We start from the raw sequence: 14,480 nt of genomic DNA on the forward strand, positions 1-14,480 counted from the left end.
TACTAGTGGTGTGCCACAAGGCTCAGTATTCAGACCACTCCTGTTTGGAATAAACTTCTCTGAAATAACAGCTGACATGGAAGTCCTCTGAATGACAAAGTTTGCTGATGACTGCAACCTGGGGCAATCACTGAATCCTTCATTGATGTAGATACCCTTCAGTAGGATCTAGATCAGACAAATGATTAGTGCCAGAACCATGGCCTAAAACTAAATGCAAAAAATGCATTATTATACCCTCTGGAAGTCAAATACTCCTGCAAATTACAACATCAACAGCGTGACCCTTAGAGTAGACTCAGGAGTGAGAGATCTTGGTACATAGATAGATAGTAGCCTTAACTTTGACTGCAATGTGTCAACAGTTGTGAGGAAATCCTTTTATGCAGCTCAACTTATAAGTAAAGGTAAGGTATCCAGATCCAAGGAAGTTTTAGTCCTGCTGTAGTCAGCCCTCATTAGACCAATAATCAAGTACAGTATGCCATTTGGCATTCACTTGACTAGGCATTTACAGCAGCTGGAGTGGCCTCAGGTGTTCCTCACAAAGAAAATACAAAGTATAAACATCATGTCCTCTGTGGATAGAATAAAAGCCTTATCCCTTTAATCTGTCTCCTACCAAATATTAAGGGTTGACCTATGCCTGTCCTACAAGACACTCACAAATCCAGCCCTAATGGAGTTGCTACACATCCACAAGTCAACAGCACAAGGGTTACCCAATCTAGGGATCTAAACTTAGCCAGTGACTCAGACAAAGCATGCTGTACTGACCAATCTGGGTCTCTAGAGATTGCTCCTTCATTGGAACAGGCTTCCTTTCACATTAAGCAGAGCCCTTCCCTGACCCTCTTCAAATGCAGTTTGAATCAATGGATGGAGAATCACAAAGTCACAGCTGGGGTAGTACCTATGTTTCTTATGGACACGGGCAGTCTGTAAGATACTCAATGCACAGGCACAAATCCATGTCTTTTTGCCCCTAAGGGCCATATATTGGGTAAAATGTGATTATATTGAGTATGCTTGTAAGGCCCCTTAAGCCATTAGCCTAGTAATCTCTTATAAAACAATGACCTAAGGCTGATGTCTGAATTTGACAAGGTGTAACTACTGAGTATGTCAGACAATGGTTATAGGCATGATTTACTTCCTCAAAAGAATGCTATTTATTCTATTACCTAATGGAAATATTTATGTATGTCTTTTATTATTTGTTACAATCTAGGGGTTAAAGGCAAGAATGGCTTAGTGATCAGTTCTTGCTGCAAGGGGTCACAAAGTGAATTGGCCTTGTGTTATTATGCTTTCTTGTGGTTTTATGGTGGACAGTTGATGCTATTGCAGTCATTGCCCTACTTTATTATGATCATGCTCAGTATAATGATGAATTAAGTGCATGGCATTTAATATACTTCATTATGCGCATGCTTAGTATAATGATGAATTAAATGCATGGCATTTAGTGTACCTCATTATGAGCATGCTCAGTATAATAATGACTCAAGTGTATGGCATTTAGCTTAAAACCTCAGCTTTGGCCGGCTAAGCTCTAGCTGTATTCAACCGGACGTATAAGAGAATTTAAGTACCTTTTATCTGCACATTTTTCAAATAATACAGCATTTTAATTGATTTATTTGTGTTGCATTGAATATTAACTGAACTGGAAGTTTTGACTCTGTTTTTTCAGTTAGTGCTTGCTAGATTTTTATTGCCTGTTAGTAATTGCAGGCGGGGGTAGTCTCATTCATTGATATCCTGTCACTGCCTATTTAAGTGGTACATTTTGGAATATTTTCTGATTAAAACCTCAGCTTTGGCTGGCTAAGATCTAGCTGTATTCAACTGGATGTATAAGAGAATTTAAGTACTTTTTATCTGCACTTTTTTCAAATAATACAGCATTTTAATTGATTTATTTGTGTTGCATTGAATATTAACTTAACTGGAAGTTTTGACTCTGTTTTTTCAGTTAGATACCCACCCACCCTCCCTGTTTTTGTTTTGGTGTTAATCTTGGTGGCTTTGAAACTGCCCGCCCCTCTTGTAAATTTGTTTTTGGATACTCCTTCTGGGCCGCTCTCATTTGCTCACTCAACTGAGTGCAGTGAGATTATATACTGATTTCAGGCACTCCTACTGTTCACAAAGAGACCATCTGGGAAAGAAAAAAAAATAAGCATGTTTCCTGCCTTTCCTGTAAGTGGTCTGGACTGTTTGTAGGCTTCTGAGCCCCCAGGCCTTTCTGTGTTGGAGGGCAGCCTTCTAGCTTAATTTTGTTTCTTAGAACTAGCCAGTTTTCTAGTTTCAGCACTCAAATCTGTTTCTTTGAACTCAGCACTTGTTCAGAACTCATTGTAAGCACTAAATAAGCTGCAAATTACTACAGCACTCAACTTTCCTCAGTTGTCTAGAGCAAAGCAATTTTTCGTTTAAGCACCTATCCAGGCATGTCTAAGGGTCCAAGTGATTTCTCCTGTCTACCTGATGAATACGGGCATCTTGGGCAATGCAGCGATTGCCTCATGTACACAGACAACCCTCTCCACCTACCACCCAATGCTACAACCTGTGAGAGATGCACTTATATAGTCAAACTGGAAGCAAATCTCTCTTCTCTGAAGTTCAGGCTAACACAGAAGGTCTTTGGCTAACAAAGTTTGCAGATGACTGCAAACTAGGAGCCATATCGAAACTCCTAACAATGTGCCTGGTGTCAAAGCCATGGCCTGAAGCTCAATGCCAAAAAGTGTATTGTCATTCCCTTTGGTAAAAACTCTGTACCCATGAACTACCACATAGATGGTAGTCTAGTTAATGCCAAAAATGTGGTAAGAGACCTTGGGACACAGGTAGACAGTAGTCTCTCCTTTGATAATCACATCACCACAGTGGTCAGGAAATCCTTCTACGTGGCTCACCTCATCACAAAAGGTTTCTCATCCAGAAAAAAAGAGGTCATTGTTCCCCTCTACTCATCACTCATTAGACCCATTATAGAGTACAACGCCCCTTTTGGTATGTACCTCACAAGACATCTACAACTGGAAAGGCCACAGAAATACCTCACAAAGAGGATTACTGGCCTCAAACAGATGCCTTACGCAGACCATCTAAAAAAACTCCAGCTTTACTCCGTTGCATATCGCCTACTCAGAGGCGATCTCTGCCTAAAATACAAAGCTATGTCAAACCCAGAGCTGTTGGACATGCTCCACTTAAAGAAATCCCAATTCCTCTGAGCTACACACTCTAGGGACCTAATCCTTGTCACCACAATAAACAAAACATGCTGGAGGGATAGATTCCTGTCTCAGAGACTTCCCATACTCTGGAACAGACTACCTATCTATGTCAAACAGAGCTCCTCATTAGCACTCTTCAAGAAAAATCTTGATGATTGGATGGGAAATAGGAAATTCACCCTAGGGATCACTTCTGTGGCTCTGTTCGACAGGGGCACAGGAAAATAATTTTCTTGGGTGGCGAAAGCCAGGGTACATTTTTGACTAGGATTATATAGGCCCTAGGGCCAATAGCCTAGTACCTACCTTTGAACCTATGAACCTATACTTCATTATGAGCATTCTCAGTATAATGATGAATTAAGTGCATGGCATTTAGTATAAAGCACATTAAGTAATCAATGTTATCAGATGGTTATTTGCATTTGTTTTTATTTGCCCAAACTTAACAGAGTTAGTCTCTGGCTGTGTATCTCTGCCAGTGTCCAAATAATGAGTTTAGTGACTTATAAACAGAGGATATCAAAATGTTTTACAGGTAAGTGTATAGTTGCTGTATGTGAAATGTAATTGGACCCTTATGGACAGACTCAGTCTGTAAAATGACTCAGGGCTCCAACACCCAAAGATTCAATACACTGATACTACTCCATCCCATATGTGAGGAATTAAGATATAATATTGGCATATCCTAAATATTACCACCTAGGTTTGTAAAATCTCTTGTGCCTTTAGCCTAGGAATCACCTATGAACTTATGAACCTATGAAAATGCATTTCGTTAACAGAGACTAGTAGCCTTAAAGTTAGATTTTATTTACACTCTGTAAAATGTTAACACAGTAGGAAGTAAAACCTACTGAAGTCCAGACACACTCACCTAACTCACTTAGTGAAGCATCTGCATGACTTCTTAATGATTTGAATGTTCTATGTATATCTTTGCATGATTTAGCTTGATGTAGTAACAGTTTCTTCTAATAAATAATTTTAATATAATGCCAGTTCTAAACAAATAGATTTAATTTTGCAACAGAAGGTTTGCATTTGTTTTGCTTCTCAATGGACCTTTACTGTCATAGTTACTATTCAGCAGAAAAAGGCCTGCTGTGTGCTACAGGGCAAGACTGTTCTCATCTACTTTGCCCATTTTTGCAGTAATATCCGCTCACTATTAAAGAAACTGTAAACACTGATAAGTTCAACAAGAATGGCTCATTTGTTAAATTTAAATTCTGAGGTGAACACTGCTGCTCCTATTTTTGGGTTATGTCCTGTTTAGGTATTATGACTTCTGTACATCCTTTCAGTTGTCAGTGCCTTTAGTTGCAAGCAACACAGTTTCTGAAAAAGAAGCTGTTCTCATTGTCAAGGCTGAGTTGCTACATTTAATGTTGTCTCCCAGTTTTAGTTGCTAACATTGGGTCATATACAGATAATAGACCCTTATGAGTGTTAAAAAGGATAGATATCACATTTGTGAAAGACTCAGAGGAAATGCAGGCATCATCAGGTCTGGGGGAAATGCTATAACTATATAAGGCTGTGTTTTGGTACTGAAGCATGCAGCTTTGTTTTTTCCTAGTTTAAGTTTAAATGGAACCTTAAACATGCAGTTTCTTGCACTCTGCATCATACTCAAAGCTGGTACAAACGTTTTCTGTTCCTGTACTGGTATTTTTGCACTCTAAATGCAGCTTTTATATTTGATTATTTGAATTTTATCAAAAACGTTTGACATGTTAATATGGAGAAACTATTATCTGGACTATTTAGTCCACAAAACTTGAGGGAAGAAAGCCTTATGATTATGGAAGGCGTTTTGTGTTGTTAAACCTTTTTCAATGATGGTGTATATTACAATGTTTATGGAATGCATTTTGTATTTTAAATCAACTTTCAATGATAGCGCATATTTCACCAGTACAGAAAGCCTTCAAGCTTACATTTGTTATTAAAGACTGTTGCATTCAATAATGTTGCTTCATCTCTTTCATTTTATTCATGGCCTATGTCAGACTTATCTGAATATGGATTTGGGAAACTCTATGAGTCTGTGCACAGTGCATTGTCTGTTTAATGCATGATACACTTCCTAGGGACAGAGATGTATCCCATCGCATGCAAAGTCATCTAATACGATATACATCTCCTTCCAGGCTGATAAGACATCAAATCCCATTCCCGCATTATGTCCTCAACAATTAATTGAGTAAAAGCCAGCGTTTATTTCAATATGATTATTCCATTCACAATTAGGGTGAATTTTGCTGAGTAAGCTGGTCTTTTCCATGTTTAAAATGCTATTTATAAAGCCTAAGGTATCCTGTTCCATGTTTATAGTGAAGTGAACAATGTAATGGCAGACTTGACCTGAATAAGGTTTTGTAGCATGGTTTTAGTGCCCAAGATTTAGGCACTGAGAAGAAGGACATAGTCATAAACATGTCTGAACAACCTGTCAGGTATGTGCCCATCTTTCTTTACATGGAGTTATGAATAAGTAACATGTTTCCTGAGCTGATAGGATGTTGCATTTGCCTTATCATGTGAATTAAGTATGTTCTACACCCAGGGATTGAGTATCATGTATTAATTACCATAAAATTGTCCTGGGCTGTATGACAACCACCTGAGTCCCAGCCACGTATAGACCACTGTCTTGCAGCCACAGTCTCAAGTGTGTTCCAACTAGCTAGTGCTGCCACTCACTCTCAGATAATGTGTTTGGGCAATATGCAGCAACCAGGAGAAGTGGAACTGCCACACCTGGACACATTAGTCAAGCTCAGGTCACGTAAATGTGTCACCTGTGCAGAGGAAGATGGATGGGGGTACTACAGATTAGTTTTTCTGCAGTAATTGGGGAGCAGTGTTTACATTTAGGGAGTGGGAGAGAAGTCAGGAATCAGGATGCAATCAGAGACTTCAGCTTTAGGAAGCTAGAGGGATATTTTAGGATTAGGGAGTGAGCTGGAAATTTAGGACTAAAGAATGGGATGGGAGTGGATTTTTAGGTTGAGAGAGTGATTTGGGAATTTAGGTTTAGGGGAAGGAGTGCAATTTTAGGTTTGGGGCATATCTAGGGAGTTTATATTTAGATAGGGGGGTGAAGTTTTTGGGTTTGTGAGCTATTGTGTACTTTTGATTTACTGAGGGGAGTTTGGTTTAGTGAGTATCAGAGCATTTAGGTGTAGGAATGAGGAAGGGAGATTAAGAGTTAGACATTGACTGAAGGCGTTACGTTTAGGAAGAAGCAGAATGTTAGCATTAGGATTAAGGGGCAAGGATTCAAGTTAGTGATAGGGACTGGGTGGGAGTTTGAGGATTACAGCTGGGACTCTGCTAGGGCTATGGAGTTTACAAGGGTCAGCTTTTGGGAAGGTTAGGTATTCCAGTAGGACCGGACTAGTGAAGGCTGGACACTTGTTGTTTAAAGCAAGTGAGAGTGAGCAACTGAACCTTTAGCTAATAGCATGTGAGCACTTTAGGAGACCCCTTGTCTGACTGCTTTATTGTGTTGCAAATATTTTAATATCAGATGTTACAGTGATACTAAGTTTACTATATTCAGAGTTATATTTGAGGAGTCTGTTACAGTGGTTTTCTAAATCACAGAGTAGTAGTGTAGACAGCCATAAACCTTGCACTCCAGGACACATCCATTTTTAGACAAACCCCGGGATTCATGCAGCTCGGCGCAAGGCCGGCATAAGGCTTGCACCAGCCGTGTGGCGTATATATGGTGTAGTAACGCCATATGCATATTAATGAAGATGCACTGCCGCCACATCCACGTGCATAGGAAACGTGCACGAGTGCATGGGGAGTTTCTAAGTTGCGCCCGGAGGCGTGTCAATGTCGGCTGTCAATGACCAACCTAAACTGCTGAATATTATAGTCTGCCTGAAATAATAATTACACCTATCAGTGTCCGTGGATAATGAAATGTATGCAAAGCATGCAAGACAGTTCCTGGCCACACAAAATTGAGCATCAAACAGAAATGCACGCAACACAATATGGAGTTTCCATCCTTGGAACGAATGATATTTAAAATCATGTGTCCATAATGTACTGCACTGTAAGTAGTTATACCCAGTGGAAGTCAAGCGCATCATGTCAGTGCGCTGCCAATACACACTTCCAACCCCATGGGCAGGGTCACCAGCAGTCCCACATTGGTAATGATAGTACACAGCTGGGCAGTTGTGGCCATAGCAAAACATCACAAGTGTAAAGTACCCTGCGACCGTATAATATAATTTGTCCTACATCGCATAATAATTAAATACAACAAATGTCTGTACTGGAGATGACATATAACAACAAATATAAACAGGGAAATGAAACAGACGGAGCATATAAACTGCCGCAAAAGTAAGCCAACATGTATGCATAAAATGACAGCAGCATCCGTAGTACAGTCTGTGGATATGTGTTCTGTCATAAAATCTGAGTACTGTCCAGAAAATATGCCATCCTGGCCGCATGAAAAGGTGGCAACACCAGCAATGTCCATAGCATGTCAGCAAACTCTGGACATATGCAGTCCAAGCCATTCTTGTCCACATGTGTGAAGGTACAATGGGAATTACCTGGGTGGACATTATGTCATGAAAGATAAGTCTTGTGTGTGTACCTGTGTGCATGTTGTGCAGCCATGTTTAAATTTGAAAATGCCACAGTAGTCCTCACAGCCATACAGTTACCTGACATATGTACTTTATGCAATATGTTCCCTTGACCATGCCATGAGGCAGCAACCAAACAAGGGATGGATGGAAGTGTCTGTAATATGTGTGTGGGTGTATGCAAACTGTAATAATCCCTAAAGGCGAGACTGTGTCGGATGCACAATAGACCAAACTGGAGGTGTATGACGGAGCAGTGTGCGAAGTGAGGGTTACCACCCGCACCTCTGTGCGACAGACAGTCCGTCTGTGGCCAGTGTTGTCCTGCTGACAATAACAAAACAAATGATGAACAGTTCCAAATTCCAAGTTCCACCATTAAACTTTTTGGATATCCGTATCATCAGTTGTTAACAAAACAAATGATAATTGGCCTGAGATATCATGACAAAATATATTCCCTAACTTATTAGTGGTCAGTGATGTCGTATTTTAAACACCTACATCCTAAATTAAATGGTGTAATCAGCTTAAATACTAAACAAATAACCTGTACTATTGTCAAAGAAGTGAAGTTCTGTCCCATGCACTGTCCGTGGTATATGCTATACTGCAAAGTCATGTAGTAATACTACAACTACCCCACATTGCCCAATGGAAAATGTGCCAATCCAATGTGAATCAGAAAGAAACACAAAGAACAAACATGTAACAATCATAAAGTAACCTGACAGTCCATATTGTATACCAAAATCACACAAACATATGAATATTAAAATGTGCTATACACATGAACAGGAACGTAACCGGCACATACACATAGGATGATATATGCGGAACCGGGACATCCAAATGCAGAACCCATGCATGCATAATGCAATACCCAACATCCTCTGTATAGCACACAACCCACACCCATGTCCGAATGTCCACCAAATCCAGCCATACTTAGGCTACCAGCCTTGCGAAGCCATACACCTACACATAGCGAGTATTACCCATATGTAGTAGGACATATCACCCTAGGCAGTGTCAGGATTGCAAACTATGTATCCCACGTTTGTAAACATCCCATCACATTTTTGTAAATCCAAAAGCCCGCTCGTTAATGTTTTGGCAAAATTTGTGTACATCCTGCGTGGGATAAGTAACCTGTTTAAACATCAGAGTTGTTTACACGCCACAATGTCTAGTACTGTACACATCTGGACAAAAGTTGTATGGGTAGTCACGGTACTGTTCAGTTTCTAGACGGACATGCATAACATACTACGCAGGATGGAACACCTGTCCACCATGCAGGTCTTTCCACATGAATAATCGACAGAATATATTCTACTCAATCACACACTGACACCACACCTTTCAACCTATTACAGCAACAAAATCCGGACAAAGCCTAAAATGATGGGTGGACAAATAGGGACAGATGTAAATATTGCTCTCACAAACTTCGAAAGTTGACAGAATAATAGTATGTACATTAGCATGAATTTTGTGAAGGATGTGGGGTAATCCCTGAGTATTACAGAGGTCCGTACATATTTACAGTAACAAACCTTTACATTTTTTTACTGTACTACTGCATACCGGTAGTTAATTCATGTCCAAAATAATAATCCTCATATGGATGAATACAGGAAATAGTCAAATGTGAATGGGAACACCACTCACCGTGGATTATGTATTGTAACCACCCCCACCCATATTATGTATTGCCAACATAAGAAGCTGCTGACAGGTGCCCAAACACCTGTGTCTGTAAACACAGGTAAAAATGTATAAAATGGACAAACTCTGTCCGAGTGCTTTGTCTGACATTTGAACATGGTCAGGGCAGTTCTGTTCACCAGGCAGACAAGCTTAAACCCAGATCACCACATGAACACCCTGACAATCAAAGACTTGTATGTGCCAGGACTATAAGCCTTGGAGTTCTGAATATCCTTGGATTGATTAAATATGCAGCTTGGGTCCACAGCAGTAGGGAATAGGGAGCGTGTAAAATGTAGTACCGTGTTTTTCCCAGCAGGAGAATGGATGCCTGTGTTGTAAGTGAAGCAGTGAGGCGTATGTTAATGTAGCTATGTACTATGGGTATGCATATAAATGAGTCAGAACACCAATAGTATAGTGGTTACAGCATCCGGCTAACATGAATGCAGTCCCGGTTCAACTACAACTACTGCACATATAATTTTAAAGTCTAATGAATGCATCTGTGCTGTAAAGACATTTAAATATGTAAAGGTGAACGTGTGTTTTGCATATGTCCGTTAACCGGATTACAGATATTTTACTGGTACTGTCACAATTAATAAAGCCCACGTAAGCACAAAGGCATAGTGAACATATGTAACCCACAATAAGGACATGCAAGTGCGCCTGCGCGTGTGTAATTTGCTCACAGCATAGCAAATGAATGCTGTTTACTACACGTTATTTATATATCTATATATGGATATATATATTTGTGTATAGATATATATTCACAGATTTAAACTAAATAAATATATGAAATAAAGAATATACAGACATATATATATATATATATATATATATATATATATATATATATATATATATATATACACACACACACACACATACAACATTAATTGACATATACATAACAAACATATAAACATATGTCCTTGTAGATATAACACATGTACATAAATAGGTTACGTCATAGCTTTTATGGATAGACATACAGACATGCAATAAAGGTAAATACACTGCTGCTTTCCAAACCAATGCCCGAAAAGTACCAGTGTGCCAGATCTGCAAGTTCTACTCTTTAAACATGGATATAGGTGTCCTTTGCAGGACCCCAAAATTTGTGATTCTTTACAGGCACCGTCCTGTAATGATTGCTGCAAAGAAGTGTCATCCACAACTATAATATAGCTGTACATGCAACAGTAGCTTGTGCAAGTGTAATAACACATGAGTTGACAGAATGTATGACATATGTCCCGATACGCGGAGAGTGGATAGTGCTTAGAAGTGTCTTCATACTTTATTATCGCTCACATTAAATATGTCTTATGACTACTGTGGAGTGGTGTCAGGTATGGGAATCATGGGTATGCAATAATGGGCCTAGGTGCCTAGGTGTTAGTTGGCACAGATTTATTAGGTCTGCCCCCTGGGAGTGATTAATATTCCTATGTGGGTATAGCACATGCCTATATCTTCCAAAAATGAAAAACCCATCTACTGGATATTGTAAAAAGCATTGGGGGAAGACGTAGGGACTTATATCAGTGTCTTGTAAGCGATTATCATGGACGTACATGCGTACGACTAAGATGGTAACCATACCTCAAAACCTTTCAGAATAAGACATCTGGACAAAGGCATTTTAAAATAAGTACAAATAGGGAATATTTTAAATATTCCTCTTACAAAGTTAGAACATTGATAGAATAATGGATTATTCATTAGTATGAATGTTTTGAGGGTTATTAATTATAAAATACTAATGTCTGTCATTATTTTCTAACTTCACAGTCCTTAATGACTTGCCACTAGTTTACCAGAAAGGCACAATATTATGAAAAAAGGAACAAAATTATAAGTCTAAGTTCGGGACATTTACAGAAAATGTGTACAGTTGAGAGGTATGAACGTAACCCTGTTCTAAATAAATGTACAGAACTAGTGATATTAGGTGGACAGGTGTGAAGAAAGATGTGATGACAAATGACAAAACATGTATAAGTCAAAAGCATGTACCTCGATAAATGTGAATGAATACTTATGCCTTGTGATAGTCAATGTGGAAGGTTAATAGAAACAAAATAAATGTGTCTCTCAGGGTGTTATGCAGTGTCCCCAATACAGTATTCAGTCTCCCACACTCGCATGTGAGTTCTGCCACTGACAGAAAGCGCAAATACCGGTGAACACATAAGGTAGATGATAGGATAATATGTTCTGATTAGCACCTGTTGGCATTTGAGAGGAACACAACACTCTGGGCGGGTGTGCCCTGCAAAAGGAATGTAATGGCATCTGGCCTGTGATTTCTTCATATATTGTGTGTAGTGGTGTAATAAAATGATATATCTTGTATCAGAAACAGATACATGTTATAGGAAACAGTATTATCGACTATACTACTACAAGGAAAATTTGAAGGTATGAAAAGCGCTGAAGTAGTCAGTTTAGTATTGACTGCAGGTATGTGTTGACTTGTCAAATGTCACAGCTGTATATATAGTTCCTAGAGGGCTGTCACCTCTACAAATGATGAAAGTGGGAGCTGCTCTGTAGAAATGTCAGATGTAGCAGGTCAAAACATACCTACAGCCATGCATACACCACAAATAGACATATTAGCACACAGCAAAGCTTAGGCCAGGATTCATGAAGCCTTGGCCGGTGTGTACGAGTAGAGTAAGAGTAGAGCAAGGCAAGATGTCTGCAGAGCTATTCAGCAATATCCTGTAGGGGCGTGTAAGACAGCCCCTTAAACGAACGTTGCCCGGACAATGATAGGATATGCAAATTACCCTTTTTGTAGGTGAAAGCTATGCAAATGATGTAAAATTTGTGATACATGAAACAGTAAGCTGTTCGTGCAAGAGTAGAGTTATGTGCAGAAATGTACTCGGATGTTAACCGAGTAACGTTCTGCAAGTAGCTAAACGGAGCAATGTCAGCTGCAAATAAAGGATGAATGTAGTTGAAGAAGCATGCCAATGGCCAAATATAAGGCAAGTGGCATTTTTTTCCATTGGAAATTAATAAAACTATTTGTCATCCCCCGATCTCCGGTGTTTAAGCGTAGCGCAGCGGAGAGAAAATGCGCTGCGCTTTCAAAACAAGAAAAATATTTAAAATATACTTACAAATTGTAATTTTAGTTAAACGTTAGTCTGCCATGCAGGTGAATGGCAAGCTGAAGACAACATGGCTACTGAGTACTAGTTGCTATGTGTGGAAGCACTCTTTCAGAGATGTAACCAAGCATTAGTAGGCAATCCTATGCAATTGAGGCTGAGGATAGTGAATCACAATTTGTCATGCCATATGGGCCAAGCCGCTACAGTGTAAGAGTAGGTTAAGGGGACTATCAGAGTAGAAGATAGGTGACATCACGAGTGTGTATGTATAAAACACTGTAATCTTATTGGAGCAGTGTGTCACATGTTTGCTGTCAGTTACTCATCAGTGGAAGAGGCATGTTATGATTTATCCTAGGTAAAGTTACGAAACTGATGGTGTACACCATGGATATCACTGACGTTTTTTGCAAACCTGCTTACAGTGTGTTTGTGCCTGTAAGCACGAGTGAGCATGTGTGCACGCGTGTCAGCCCATGTGAATGCATTGAAGAATGAGTAAGCTAGTGTAAGATTGCTGAAGCCCGTGTAATGTCGTGTAAGCCAGTGTAAGCATTTGTAAGCATGTATAAGCCTGTGTGCGCGCATGGAAGCGGATGTGCACTTTTCTGTGCTCCTATGGCAAGCGCTGCTCACTGTGGAAACAGACAGTGAAAAGGAAGGTAAACAAATAACAGTAAGTTAACCAAGGAGAACTACCACAGCTAGCAGGTGAAAACAATCAGAATGAGCATATTACACAGCCAGTACAGTAGGCCAGCACAGCACAGCACTTACAACTCTACAAACAACATTCCACCATGTTTTTCTCAGACACACTGCAACACTGTAGTATACTAAGAGAAGTGAAAACTGAAAAAAGCTTTACTGAGACAACATAATGTTAGGGTCTGCCATTGCTATTATACGTCAACATATGCAACATGGTGAGGATTGTGCCAATGTTAATGCTGCTTAGCAACACACAGTGAGTAGACGGAGAAGAGTGTGCAGGCACAGGGTAACCTACCAGGGGCTACATGAGCTGGAGATAGTGGAGCGCTATAGAGTAGACAGAGACCTCCTGCAGAAGATTGTTGAGCCGTGCAGGCCATGTCTCACACACAGAACCAACAGAGGGAAACCCATCCCAGTGGAAACCAAGGTATGTGTTGCCCTAAGGATACTAGCAACAGGTACCTTCCAGAGATCAACTGGTGATATGATGTGGATTTCACAAACATCAGCATCCAGGGTACTGCACCATTTCATGAATGCCATGTCAGCACATGTCAGTGATCATGTATATATCCCCAATTCCCATGAGATATTGGGCAGCGATATGTGTCTTTTCCACACAATAGTGGAATACCCTGAGTACTGGGTGCAATACACTGCACGCACATATGCATCAAAGCACCAGCCAGTGAGCGTGGTAGGGCCTACATCAACCACAAGGGCTTCCCCTCTATCAAGTGGCGGTTTGTGTGTAAATGCCAGCCCATAATACTGAATGTGTGTGCTGGCTGCCCTGGAAGCTACAATGCTTCCCATATGTGGCATCTGATGCAGTTGTACAAAACATTTGGCAATGGGGACAACCCTCATGGTCACCTAGTGGGGGATGCTGGATGCGCAGTTCAACTGTGGCTGATGACACACATCAGAAATGCACACACACATGAACAGGAATGCCATAATGAGGCACACGCACAAACAGAAAATGTAATCTAGCATGTCTTTGTGCTGCTTAAGTCACAGTT

Source organism: Protopterus annectens, chromosome 2.part2 (genome assembly GCF_019279795.1).
Source record: "Protopterus annectens isolate FY-2018-M chromosome 2.part2, PAN1.0, whole genome shotgun sequence".
Classification (NCBI taxonomy): domain Eukaryota; kingdom Metazoa; phylum Chordata; order Ceratodontiformes; family Protopteridae; genus Protopterus; species Protopterus annectens.